The 15,111-nt window shown below is 41.0% G+C and overlaps 2 pseudogenes; both read right to left on the minus strand.

Moving 5' to 3' along the window:
* Positions 1-4,129: 4,129 nt before the first annotated feature.
* Positions 4,130-4,558, minus strand: LOC102008477 (annotated as a pseudogene).
* Positions 4,559-13,424: 8,866 nt separating this feature from the next.
* Positions 13,425-14,907, minus strand: LOC102008792 (annotated as a pseudogene).
* Positions 14,908-15,111: the final 204 nt, after the last annotated feature.

Below are 15,111 nucleotides of genomic sequence, written 5' to 3' on the forward strand. Positions count from 1 at the left end.
TACCAGCCACTTTTCACATCATATATTAGGGCAAAGGAAGAGAAAAAAAGCAAATTCTAGAAAAATAAATACACTAACAAAGAATTTTAGTCTCTTTATACCAGAAATGCCAAGTGTTTTTCTCCTGTGGACTCCTGTCACTTTCAGGTGAGTGAATGAATGCATACACATGCATCTCTCTTCATTGTACAACTTTTTTTCTTTTTTTGCGTATTAGGGATTGAACTCAGGACCTTTGACTTGAGCTCTATGTCTAGCCCTTTTTGTTTGTTTGTTTGGTTTCATTTTGTTTTGAGACATGGTCTCCCTGAGTTCCTAAGTGGCTCAAACTTGCAACCCTCCTGCCTCAGCCTTGCAGCGCATGGGAATTGCAGGCATACACCACCACGCCCAGTTCACGCCCATTCTTTTCCTCACTACATTCCAGAACTTACTGTGAGATATAAACGGGGGTAAACCAATTCTTCACGATGATACAAACCAAACTCACATAGATAATATAACTGATTTAGGCAAAGATTATATGTGTGGATGCAATTAAAATTCTTGGATGGAAGTGATTTTTACACAGAGACTCAAGATATTCAAATGGTATTCATATGGTCTCAAGACATCTACTACATTCTGTACTACCAAGTCTTCCATTCCCCAAACTCAGACTTGACTGAGTACAGCACTGATATTCTAACTAAATACTACCTTGGTTAATAGACAGCAACTCTGTTGGACAGCTGCAAACTTGTCTGTTTTCAAAGACACAATGTATCAGCCAATACACATTCAGCATCTCCTGATAATTACGCGGGAATCAGAAGCACCTTTGTACCTCCCAGGCCTCTTTATTATCAGCATGAAAATAAGACATGAAGGAGTCACAGCACAGAGAGGTTCCTGAGTGGCACAGTGGACTGTGAAGCTGGTCCTTATGCTTGCTGCTTCCTTGTAGCCAATGATTCCACTTAAAGAAGTTACAGCCCACAACTGTTCTACTACCCTCTCCTAACCTTTCCAGAAAATAAAGTTACCTTCCTCAGCCAAAGGTAGGGAAAGACAACATAGAAAATTCCACTAGACAAATGACCATGCTTCTTCAACAAATGGTAAGGAAGAAAGAGGAGAGAAACTGTTTATTGCTAAAAGAAAATAAAGAAATACATTAACCAAATGCAGTATAAGATCCTTCTTCAGAAACTGATGCGAAGTATAAAAGGTATTTATGAAGCAAGAAAATTGGAACACTACCTAGATATTAGATATTAAGGAATTTCTGTTAACTTTGTGAGACAATATAATTGTGATTAAATTTTTAAGAATCCGCTTCAGACAAGATGCATATTGAAGAACTCACAAAGTCATATGATGTCTGGAATTTGCTTTAAAATATTCTAGCAGGGGCTCTAGTGGAGGGATATAGCTGAAACAAGGTTGGTCATGCATTGGTAATTGTCTAATCTGGGTGATGGTTTTGCTGAGGTTAATCTGTCCTAGTTCTGTACATTTTGAAAATTTCCACCGAGAAACTGTTTCAAAGTAAAAAAAAGCCTTATTAGTAACAGATATGGAGAAAGTATATTAGTTGGGATATATGTCCATTCAGATTATATATATATATAAATTGTTGACTGACTGCCTGGTAGGTTCCAGTGTCTCTCGAACTTGGTAAGCAAGGATCCTTTTAAGGACCATGGAGAGTGCCAGAGCTAACTAGTTTCTGGAGCCAAATGGCTCTGACGGCAGTCCCAGCTTTGCCACCTACCAGCAGAATAATATGGGGGAAACAGCTTGACCCCTCTGTGTCTCCATCTGATCTTCGATAAAATGAAAAGAAGAGTATTTATATGCTGCGGATTGAATTGTGTCCCCTCTCCACAAAACATGTTGAAACACTAGCCTCCAATGTGACTGCGGGTGAAGCCTCATCAGGGAGTAAGACAGACCGCGGCGCACCTTGTGAGGACACAACAGAAGGTAGCTCTCTGCAGCCCAGAAGAGAGCCCACACAGCAACTCAGCTGGCCAGCACCTTCAACTCAGGCCTCCAGAACTATGAAAAACAGATGTCTGCAGAAGCAGAGTAGAACAGAGTTCACCAGAGGCTAGAAGGAAGGAAAGATGTGGTAAAGAGAGGGTGTATAGCAGGTACCAAAATACAGTTGGATGGAGAAGGTAGTTTCAGTGTTCTGTACAGCACAACAGGGTAACTAATGTGGAAGTTCTCAACACATAGAGAGGATCATATGTGAGGAAATGGACATGATGGAAATGCTAATTATCCTGGCTTGATCACAACACAATGTACACATGTATGAAATTCTGCTGTAGTCCATAAGTAATTACAAATGTGTCAATTAACGTGAAATATTATGCATGAAATAAACAAGTATCTTGTCCAAGCCACCCAACGTATGGTATTTTGTTATAGCAGTCAAAACAGACTAACACGCTACCTCAGCAGATCCACATATAGTACTTGAGGTGGTGTGCCTCACACACAGTACGCACTCCACAGGCATTAGCTATTATTACTAATGGTCATCAGTTGATTATATAAAAGGAAATCTGTGATTTATACTCCACTGTCATTTAAAATACACAACTGTCTTACTTTGATAGTGATCCACTTTGAAAGCCAACACTTTAATGTCATCCAGATTTCTTAAAATTTGATGGCTGTGGCATTTGGCTATGACACATCTATGCTTATAACAATCTGAAGAAACATTATGTTCTTTCATATTAATTGACAAAGAACATACAAGATGCAGAACAGAAGAAGTCACCTCAGCTGCCCTTTAGTGAGTCAATATATTTGAAAAGTCATTTTGTTCTCAAGCAATATATCCCTGACATTCATCTATGGATATAAGGGCAACCACAACCAAGGCCAGAAAACGCAAATGACGTTAACTCACCCATAACTCCTCCTACTATTGAGATTTTGAGATATAATAAAGCTATGACATAAAAATGAAGGAAACCCTTATCCCCTTTCTTGGCAATTGAGGCTTTTGCAAAACGGCTGATGGTACTGAGGACCAGGCATGAAAGCAGGAAGAGAAGGTAGGGGTCAGTGTTGGAGGCACACAGGGACACTGAATCCACAGAACAAGCCCAGCCCACCCTAAGGATAAGCACAGGGCACGTTCACCAGTGTAGCTCACCACAAGTGGAAATTAAATGAAAGAGAAAAAAATTTAAAAACAGTAACTCAAGACTGCAGTCAAAAGTGTACCATGTGCAGGGCAGTGTGAACGTTCTGTTTCACACACTACTGTCCTCGGTATCATTCGTTCTGAGATGAATCATTTAGTGGCATTAAGAAAAGCCAAGACCCCAGTGATAAGATCTTTATGCTGTACTCCGGCTATGAGAGGCAAGGACTGACAAATGCCTCTGTCACTTTACGGCATCACATGCTTTACGTCACACTTTTTATCTGTTTTATTTCTTATTGGTACATTTTGTAGCACCTAATGATTACATTCATCAATGTACATAACACATCTTAATTCTTCTGTATCCCCTTCCGCTCACCTTTTTCCCCTTCCTTCCATCTCTGGCCTCTTCCCTTTTTGCAAAAGATCTATTTCCTATTATCTACATTTTGCTGTTTATGTATAGTTTGGGTCGCTCATATAAGAGAAACCATCTGATATTTAAGCTTGCGTGTCTGATTCATTTCCCTTAACATTATAGTCTCAAAGTGCACCTGTTTTCCTACAAGTGACTCAGCTCTACCCTTTACAGTAGGGCTGTATTCCATTGTGTACAAATGCTACATTTTCCTTATCCAATCATCTGTTGATGGACACACAGGCCACTTCCAAGATTTACCTGTTATAAACGGTGATGCTCTAAACACGGTATGCATGTATCACTGTAATAGGGTATTTTTAATTCTCTCAGGAAGATACTTAGAAGAGTAGTATCTGGGTCAAATGTAATTTCTGTCTTCAGTTTTTTGAGGAATCTCTACACTGATTTTCACAATGTTTGTACCCATTTACATTCTCATCAATAATGTAGAAGGGTTCATTTTTCCTAACAGCCTCACCAGAATTTGTTATTATTTTTCTGTGAATCCCACATATGTTTGAAGTTTTTAGTTTACTAACCCTCTCATGAAGAAGTCACAGCCAGCACAGACAGGCACCGCACAATCTCCGCTCCTTCAGCTTTTCACCAGCACCAACGCTGGGCTCTGTGCTGCCCCTGACTTTCCTCACTCTGTTCTTGTGTTCCTCCTACTGCCTTCTCGAGGTCTTTTTCTTCTCATACAGGCCGTGTCTTGCAAGTCCATGTTTGGGTTCATTTTTCTTCACATAATCCAGGGACTCGTAAATCATGCCACTATCTTGCCACCTCCAAAATGGGTTCTGAATTCAAACACAAAAATGACGTCTCTGGTGCCGTCTTGTACATTCTGGCCAGTTTTTCCCGAATTTCTGTCTCAGTACTGTTGCTTTCCTAGGGTGAAGGATATCAATGACCATCTGTTTCCTCTGAAGGAGTGGGTTGGTCATGAACTTCCGGGTCCACATAGTCACCATGTCATTCATGATGGCAACAGATCCTCAGGCAGCCAGGTAGAAAAGCATCCCACATATTTTAAAAAGGATAGACAAGTCAAATAACTGCTTTTACAAAATAAAAATGAAGTAAGACTCAAATTCCAAATTTCTGGCATTAATGCTAACAAATCATCGTTCATATATGAATGTTAATAACCATGCTGCTAGTTACTATGGCACAGTATCTTATTTTCACATTAACTTCTAAGATTCTTCAGGTAAGACAGTAAATTAGAGCTTCACAATTAGAGTTGAAAGAGCACTTTATTAGCCTCAAGACTTTTAAACAGATCAATGATGTATTCTAAGACGGAGTGATTTGTATGAACCGATGCTGCTGAAAAGGGTTTTCTAAAATTATTTGAGTGATGCTTATCAGTAGAGTGCAATGTGGCACCTTCTTAGAAAATTAAACCATACCTTACTACCACATTGGCATAGTTTCCAGTTTTACAATTATGTGAATCATTCTTTTATCAGCAAACATTAATAAGCGTTTGCTCTGTGGCTGGCACTGTGGTTGTCATTGCTGGTTTAAAGACATACAGGACCAGAGTCTCTGCTGATCACTGGGATAAAAAATATAAACAAATAACTATGAAATGTGACCAGTGAGATCACAGAGATATATATCAAGTGCTAGAGGAGCACAAAGCAGTAGTTCAAAGTCAGGTTTAAATCTCAGCTACTTTGAAATCAAGTCAGAAGTCTGGTGTTACGGCAGAATTAAATATATAACCAGTGAAAGTTGATTTAGAATAGATTTTTTTTGCATCCAAGCAGTCTGCTAATTCTGAAATAGTTTCATCTTCATGGGGCTTACTTATGAAGTGTGACTGAAATATACAGTGAATGATTAAATTTTTTAAAAAGTACTGCAGTGAAAGACATTAATCCCCCCGAAGTATTCAGCCTCACTTCAAACACACTTATCATCCTTGCAACTTTCTGAAACAGTTCTGGACTCGTCTTTTGTAAGTGACTTTACAGGATGTGATCAAAAACATGGTGAATGGTGCTGCTTCATGTCATGCAATAGGAAGGCAATCTTGTAAGAACATTATGGTGTGTTCTCCACCTTATTCACCAGACCTGGCACTGTGAGATTTCTGGCTCTTCCTTAGAGTCAAAATGACCACAAAAGAGAGTATTTTGAATTGATTCCGTACACCAAGGCAGTCACGAGTGCACAGCTAAAGACACAAAAGGGGACTTCAGAGCTGACTCAGAAAGCAGGACAATGAGGTGTGTTCAAAGCGAGCAGGAGTATTCTGAGGGGGTTTAATAACAATGTGTCTTTTGCTGTAATAAATTTCCATTTTGATTTTTTTATTTTTATTTTTTATTACTACACGTTTGCAGCACAAAATGATTACATTCCTTGTGGGGAGCTGGGACACATAGCACATCTCAATTCTTTTATCATCCCCTCCTCCTCCCATCTCCCCACTCTGTCTTTGATTCCCTTTCCATGTGAAGAAAATCTATCTCCCCATATCTTAATCTCTACCTTTTATTTTGCTCTTTATACTTTGGGTTTCTCCCGTAAGAGAAAACATGTGATTTTTAAGTTCATGTGTCTGGTTTATTTCACTTAACGCTACGGTCTCAAGGTGCATCCATTTTTGTACACGACTCAAGTTTATCCTCCCACATGGCAGAGCAGTGCTCCACTGTGTGTGAACACCACGTTTTCTCTTTCCTCTCATCTGATGGGGCATATAGGCCACTTCTAAGATTTAGCTGTTATGAACGGTGCTGCAATAAACATGGGTGTACGCATGTACCACTATAATATGATGTCTTTAATTCTTTCAGGTGTAATGAATTTTTAAAAATTTAAACATATTTTTGGATCATATCTCATTTCATCACAAAACCCTGAAACAAAGCATTTTAGATGACCAACTAGTACAAGTCGCAGTTAAGCGCACAGTCACCACGGGACGGTGGGAACGGAAGAGAACGGACGCCTTGCTTTGGGGAACAGCACAGACAGCAACGCTTCTTTTTTTTTTATTTTTTACAGAGAGCAATGCTATTAATAAACTATGGAACAGAGGAAAGCAGAGACGATGAGAAACTTTTCTAAATTTTATCTTTCAGCACACTGTGCATGAGATGCCTGTGACACAACAATACGTAGGTGCCTGGCGGAAACTAGAAATGCAGGGCGCAGTCACAAGGAGCGGGCTTGCTACTATAGTTTCCGAAGTCACCAGGTGCAAGATGAGGGCTGAAGTCATCAGGCTGCATGAAATCTGCTAGGGAGAGTATGTAGGAGCGGAAGAGAAACAATCAAGAATGGAACTTTAGGGCTGGGGATTTAGCTCAGCGGCAAAAGCGCCTGCCTGGCAAGCGCAAGGTCGTGAGTTTGGTTCCCGGTTCCGGAGGGAAAAAAAAAAAAAAGAATAGAACTTTATTACATATTCTTTTGTATTTTCCTTAAAAGTGTACGTTTTCATAAAAAATGTAAAATTTCCCAAACTACAGGTCCCCACCTCTTACTTCTTTTGTTGAGAGTAGTGGTGAAGATCATGGGCTCTGGACATAGGCCTAGATCTGCCACTTAACAGATAGGTAATCAAAGGCAAACTACAGAATCTCTCTGGGCCTCCACTTCCTTATCTGTATGATGAGGACAGCACAATAACTACCACATCCGGATCTTCTTTTCCTGGCTTATGAATTTTGGGGCTTTTTTTGTTTGAGTGATTTTTTTTTTTTTTTAAGAATTAGACGAGATGCCGCATGTAAAGTGCTTAATACAGTGTCTGTCAAACAGCACACATGCATTATAGGTTTGCTGCTGTGTTGATGATGATGATAAATCCACAGAAAAACTTACTACAATTCCAGCCATAATAAATACAGGCTTTTATTGTTCTGTATGTTTTTAAAATATATATTCATCTCTCAATGGATAGCACATTTAAAAAGCATTTTGTTGATATGAGTAAAAAATACTTAGGTGTATAATAAGTACAGACTGAGCATCTTCTCTGCTCATATGAATGTCCTACATAAAAGTACATATGAATGTCCTACATAAAAGAACTGGATTGTGAAATTAATGCATTAAAAATGCACTCATACCTTCTCTGTTGACATTAAGCAATAATCTGCCGCCTCTGATCCCTTTAAATTCTGTGTACCCAGGAATAAAAAACAAAAGAGACCCGTAAGTTTCCTAATCATTCAACACAATAAAGGATGAAAATGTTTAGGGTGAATTAAGAATGTGTTCTCAAAGCTCCTGTAATTTACGGTTCTACCACCCAACTCGCTAAGTTGTACTATGGTTGGCTGGCAGCAGGTGAGTCCGTTCCTTCCCGCGGACCTGTAGGCACCTTGATGTCAAACTGTCTTCAGAACCCAATCCAAGACTCAGTGCAAGTAAGTAATTGCTACGCATTTCAAAGTGAACGAGTAAATGAATGAACCCCAGAGCGTATGGGACAGGACAGATGTCTCCGTTCTACCAACAGCATGTGGCTCACATGATTTCTGAAGTCTCTTTTTGCTCAAGTGACCACTAGCGTGTGTCTGACGTAGCTTATCTTAATGGCGCTGCATACGTCCCCACTGCCACTAATAATGAAAGTTTGTTAGTATGGATAGAAACAAATGAGTAGGCTACGTTTTAGTAGCATCAGTTTTTATAAAGTACTATTTTATTAAAATAGTTCTCCCCACTTTATTGTGTTAAAAATACACTTACCATAAAATCCATCATAAGCATTGTAAGTGTACGTTTCAGTGGCATTAAATACATTCATAATGTCGTGCAGCCTTCACCACCATCCATCTCTGTAACTCTTTCCATCTTGCAAAACTGAAACTCTGAACCCATCAACAGTACTTCCCATTTTTCCCCACCCCCAGCCCCTGGCAACTACCATTTTGTCATCTGTTTCCATGAGTCTGATTACTCTGAGTACATTATATCAGTGAAATCATGCAGCATTTTGTCTCTGAGTCTGGCTTATTTCATTGAGCATATCATCATGGTTCATTATGGAAAAACAGTTGTGAAAATTAAAAAATCACTTAAGGGCAAAAGAGATACTATGCCACATACTTTTAATTACATAAATTTATTGATACCAAGGAGGCTAAAAGATGACAGAACACAGCTTTGACAAAGTTGTTGATAAGAACTGAATTGCTCCACCAAACCCTGTGAATATCCAGTCTTTTAAAGCAAGCTATTAAGCACAGATCCTTTTATGTCTTAGATGATTACCAGGGTATAGCACAAAGTCATAGAGGGACCTGAGACTAAGCTGCAATTCTACTACTGACTCCGACCTTGTAAAATGGGGAGAATAATGGCCAAATTGATTATGTGAAGAGTTGGGCCATGTTGAGGCTCTCGATAAAACATACTCCACTTATTTTTCTTCTAAATATGTCTTTTCCCCTATATCACTATGAAACCAAAACATCAGTGTTCTTCTTTGTGAATCAAAGAGTAGGAGTCGTGCCTCTCATGGAACTGGGTAAAGTACACCAACGTACACACAGGGGAAAGAACACATAGTCTTTGCTTACAACACGGGACAGGTAAGACTTACTATCACTTTCCATGCAACACAGAGATGAAGACTAAGCTTGTTAGTGAAAGCAATTCTTCACAAGCGCAGGCAGAGGAAAACAAGGAGCGAGCGGCGAACACCTAACACTGATGGCAAGGAGACAGATTCGCTGATCTTTTTGATTCTGAAATGGGGCACGGTAATCTCAGCAATAAGCCTGGAATTCTAAGGACTGCAGCATTCAGTCAGTAAACCAGAGTGCCAACCAGACAGAGCAGTGGGGATGGGAACAGCACTGGTGGTTCTAGCTGCATTCGCAGCAGATCACAAGGTGTGGAATCATTTTGTTCCTAGCAAGAAAGGAAGATCCTGTAGCAGCATTCTCCCGGGTTCGCTTGCTCACCCCTTAACACGACTGAGGAGGGGCAGAAAACAACTGCAACAGGCTGGGGAGCTGATGGTGTGGGTAGAGTTCATGGCTTATGCTTCACTACTGCAATCTCTCTACTCTATTTCCTCCATATAAGTTAGGTGAGGTTGGACCACATGATATCTGAAGCATCGTCCAACATGAAAACTGTACGGTTCTGGGAGTGCTTTGATTTTTAAACTAATTCTATTTTATATTATTAGCAACACTGATCTTAGAATTCTGTAACTGCTTTGCTTTTAGGAGCATGCGGATAGGCACATTTTTTAAGTAAGACAGGGACAGCAATTATTATCTTTACAAAGGTGAAAATGAGTGCCTGAAAGGAAATATAATTTTTGCAAAGTCATATTGATATTGTAGGATTTAGAAAATTTAGTCATTTTTAAAAGAGGCAATATTAATAGATATAGAGTAAAACAAAGGTACTCTTAAAATTTTATAGTTGTAGCACAATTTGCTTCGATTATGACATGGGCACAACAGCTTCATATAAACAACACCCAGTGCCTTGGGGTCAGGGGAGAAGCAGCTGAAATTTTACTCCCTTTAAAGACTTTCTGGACCTCCGCTCATCCCACTCCCTACTCCCATGAAATCACTATAAATCAAATACTGCTGGTCTTCCACAGCACTCTATTGGCATCTTTTAGAGCACATATAGCTTTCTTTCTGTATTACAAATATGTACAGATTTTACTCCATGTAAGTTCTTCATATATTACCCAAACTGCCTGTAGTAATAAATACTTGCAAAACCAGTAATTCTCCAGAACAGTGGCTTTCTACAGGTTTTTTCTCCTGTAAAGCACAAGTCAGAAATGTTTACCTCTGTGAAGCAATGTACATATACTACACATAAGAATATAAATGAAACAACTCTAATACGAAGTGCATGCGCTAACCAAGTGAGATGCACTCTGATCCACTCTAGTCCAGTGCTGGTGAACCCCTGGTATGTGTGCTGCAATGGGCTCTTTGTTATCACTGAAAGCTCTAAAAGGTTTGCCATCACCGCTCTGGTCTTTTATATTTTACTTTATTTCATTCTTTGAATAACAGTAGCCATTAACTAGGTTAATATTTATGCATAACTAGTGAATCTTGAACTATATACGGTTTTAAACAGTGCTCTGGAAGAGTTATTTTTAAAATAAAATACATATATTCTGAAACTTATTTGATAATTTGTCCAGAAGCCATTCAGCCTACTAAGTCTGTGTCTTCACACAGAGGCTGTAGGGCTAAATTCTTATCTTCTCGGGCTCCCTTGCTACTATGCACACCCATGACCCACTTCTGATGGAGGAAATGTAACAGAAGTCACCAGGGTGTCTCCTAGAAAGGATTTTCAAAGGGCCAATTCTTCTGGCATTCTCTTTCAGACCTCATCGTCTTTCCCGCCCTTTTTTCCCCCACAAGAGGGAAATGCTGCCTGGAAATACAAGACTGGCGGACTAACACACAATAAGTATTTCTGGACTCAAAGGATCCTCCAAGAGAGCTAAATCCTTTTGAAAGGGAAGAGTGTCTCTCCTTGGAATTTATTTTTCAGGGGCTTACATGGTTTTATTTATATAAGAATGTCCAGTAATGGCAAGTGCCTCTAATAATCAGTCCACGGAAAAGAATTTAAAAAAAAAATTCATCATGTTAATTTCACCCCCAGGCATGGTGCTGGTCACTGAAGATAACACAAAGACTAGAACCCAGTTCCCATCTCTAAGAGCTTACAGTCTGGTGGGAAAAGCAAAAACACAGGCTTGTCCAGTGTGAGATAAATGCTATAGAGGGCACTATCAGGCCTCCAAGATGAGGCAGAAGGGGTTCGCATGCCTTTCCAAGGGTCACAGGCAAAGAAAACCAGTAAGTTTACTCAGTGGTTTCAGGTTCTTTATTTCCCCTGCAAAGACATTTAAAAGATTAGTTTAAACAAGGAACAATGTAGAGAAAATAGCTACCCATGGCCTCCAAGGAAGCCCTTCCTGAATCACTTAAACTGTTCCATGAAAAGATAACCGTCTTTTCAATTAAATCTCCAAATAGCTTTTTCTAAATTAGGAAAAACATTTACTACCTGTCATTTCACATTACATTTATTTTTCATTTGTCAGTTAAATTAGTGCCACTGTGGGTGTTAACCGACTCCTATTTTAGCACTTTGCAAAGATCAACAACCAAAGATAAATGATGTTTGTGTACACCAGCATATACTACAATGATAGGCAGTAGACTGGAACAATAAGTCAATTTTATCAAGTAAAAGATAAATTTAAAACAACACATATTAGAAGCAAAACTTTTTAGTAATGTAGTGATTAAGTTAATTGAATCAGACTATTGAAGTCCACTGACCTTTGATGATTTAGTATTACAACCCAGTTCTTAAGACAGCCGATGTGTGTGTGGGTGTCTTAGATGCAACATCTTTACTCCCATCGATCATACTCTTCAAACCAAATATTAATGGTACCTAACTGCTGAAAGTGAAACACACACACACGAACAATAACCTGAAGCAAATAATCACCGTGCCCAGCCCCCCAAAGTTTTTATTTCAAACAATCTGATGTATGTGAAGTTTCTGTTTTAGTCCATGAATGCCTTTTATCGCAAAGAAAACTAAAGGGTTTTCAGGAGATTTGATAACCAGTATAGTCAGAAAATTGTAACATATACAAACTTGTGCTTCCTCTAACTACACATCCTTCTGGAACTTTTTATAAATCCTTCTGGAATCTTCTCTCTTTGGTTTTTTGAGACAGGGTCTCACTGTGTAGTTCAGGCTGGTCTTGCACTATGTACTCCAGGCTGGGCTCAAACGTGCAGTGATCCGCCTGTCTCGGCCTCCTGAGTGCTGGAATTACAGGAGTGGGCCACTGTGCTTGGCACCTTTTCTCTTCTTTTAGGATTACCATGTAAGGACCACAAACAGGTCACTCGAGGTGAATGAAATTTTTTTCAAATTAAAAAAATATTTATTGATGTCCCTTTTTAAAATGTTTGATAACCTCAACTAATCATCCAAAATGGAAACACAATAGCCCAAGAGTAACAAACTGCAAACACAATAGCCCAAGAGTAACAAGAGTGTGAGCAGCAGACTGCGACCAGGTGACACAGAGCAAGAGTGCAGAGGGAGCCACGAAGAGTGGAAGACAGGTGCGCGATGTGACACAGACTGTGCAATCTCAGTGAGTCACCGCATCTGGACCACAGCACTTTCAATGTGGTATTTCAGAAACCCCTGGGCAAGGTGCTAAAACACAGGAGAAATGAGCAGCCTCCTTTGCGGGCATGCTCAGCATGTTGCCATGGAAACCGGAAGCACAGAAGCGATGTAGTCATTTCATAGTGATGGCTACGATGTCTAGGATGTTAGAAATTTTTCTGGCCCCTGAATACATCATGTATCATTTTTCCATGCTTTCCTTGACCCGGGATGACTGCAGTTACTGTTACAAAATCCCCAAGAAAACCCTTGAAACAAAGCAACCATCACAGCGGCAACACTGGGTCTGCTGGAGTGCACTCCCTCCGCCTTGGCCTATGCTGTTCTGGGTGCGTCTGACAGGAAGTTAAGTTTTACCAACCCACTTGGCAAAGCCAGCGTAAGCTTCAGTCCCATGGCCACAGAGCTGGCGGGAGTGGGGCAGGCTGTGGATGCACACGTACGTGTGCCTCTGGGGACCTGCACACTGTCTCATTCTTAACCCTCGCCCAGAACACTGGCGTCACTTCCGCTGGAGACAACAGGTAACTCTAGAGTGCTCTTAAGTACTCAGTTCACCGAGGCTGCGCCCTCCAGCGTCATAGGATGATGCAGCATCTGCTGCCCCGACTGACGGGGGTGGAGTGACACATGCGAAGTAGGCATGGACTTTCGTGTTGGGTAAGTGGGTCCTGAGACTCTTGATCCCCGCGCAAGTGATCTGCTGGCAGTCGTAGAGCTCGATCCGCTCCAGGCTGTGTCAGCTCTTCAGGTGCTCCACGGATGCGTCAGTGATGAGGGGGCAGCTGTCCAGCTCAATCACCTCCAGCTGGTCGTGCACGCAGGGCCCGTTCCCCAGGTGATGGATGCCATCATCTGTGATGAGCTCACAGTGGGACAGACTCAATACTTGAAGTCGAGGACAGTGTACAGAAAGTTGGATTAATGTGCTATCAGTTATCTGAATACAGTCTTCCAGGTCCATCTTCTCAAGCTCATGGCAATTCCTGGCCAAGGTGGTAAAACCCACATCTGTCAGCTGACGACATCTTGCGACTTCTAATATTCTAAGTAAAGGGCAGTTCTGATCTAGCGCATTCAGGATGGCACCTGTGATGCTGGAGCAGCCAGAGGCACAGAGGGACTGCACCTTATGGCACCCTCTGCATATAGTGATAAGACCTTCACCTGTGATTTGCAAGCAAGTCTGCAAGTTCAGAGTCACCAGCTCAGGACAATGTGCACCTATGTACTTGAGAGCTTCATCTTCTAGCTGTGTGCAGCCTTTTACAAATGAGGCCTTGAGCCCCCACCACCTCCCGCAGCCTCTCACTAGTGCTTGAATGCCATCCTTGGTTACTTGGTCACACACACCAGGAAATGTTCAGTTGTTCCAGCAGTGGACACCCCGAGCTCAGAGCTTTGAGAGACACGTTTGTATCGATGTACAGGAAGCCAAGTCTAGGTGCCTGAGTTTGGAACGGAGCTTGCTAAGGCTAGTATATGTAGCATCTGTAGTCTTTGTCCATCCATGTACATTCAGTACTTCAGTGTTTCTACAGTTTTGTGCAAATGTCCTTAATGCATTGTCTCCTACTCCAAGACACCCAAGAAGACTTAACTTTGGAAAAATCTTCCACATCGTTTTGAAATATTCTCCACTACTCGGCCCTCAATATCCCTCTGGAAATCAAACAGTCAATTTGCTGCTAGTTGTTGCCATCCAGAGCAAGAACATTCCAGGCCCTGAACACCTGAGCACAGCGACACAAGGTAACAACATCGAGGAAAGGAAATATCCATAATAGGAGTTCTTTGGGAAGTTTTTTATTGATTACAGGTTCATCGGTATTTGAGAACATAAACCCGAAGTGCAGCAGGCAATCCCTGCTCGGAACCATTTTCCTCCTCTTTCTGGACATCTTGGGATAGGGGCAGCGCGGCTGCCAACGTCGCTGCCATACAGGTGGATCACACTAAGGGGCACTGCACGGAGGCCCAGGACGCAAGCGTCTCACTGTGCACAGCCCAGAGCGCAGAGGACACCCAAACACCTGGCCCTGCTCCGGGGGTCACGGCAGGCGAGCCGCACCTCGGGCCCGGCACCCTCCCTCCGGCAAATGAAATATTTCAAACTCGTAAATAACTGGACTTTGGGAGTTAATTTTCAATATATATATATGTGTATGAATGTGCACGTATGTGTATGTAATTTTATGACCAAAGTCTTATGGAAACATGGGCCTGTGTCATCCCCATTTTTCTTATTGCCAGACACAACTACATTCAAATCTCTTAGCAGTTTTCTTTTTGGTAATGACCGTTACACCTTTAGATGCAATGGTGTATCATTACTCTTGAC

Source organism: Chinchilla lanigera, unplaced genomic scaffold (genome assembly GCF_000276665.1).
Source record: "Chinchilla lanigera isolate Chin_1 unplaced genomic scaffold, ChiLan1.0 scaffold00046, whole genome shotgun sequence".
Classification (NCBI taxonomy): Eukaryota; Metazoa; Chordata; class Mammalia; order Rodentia; family Chinchillidae; genus Chinchilla; species Chinchilla lanigera.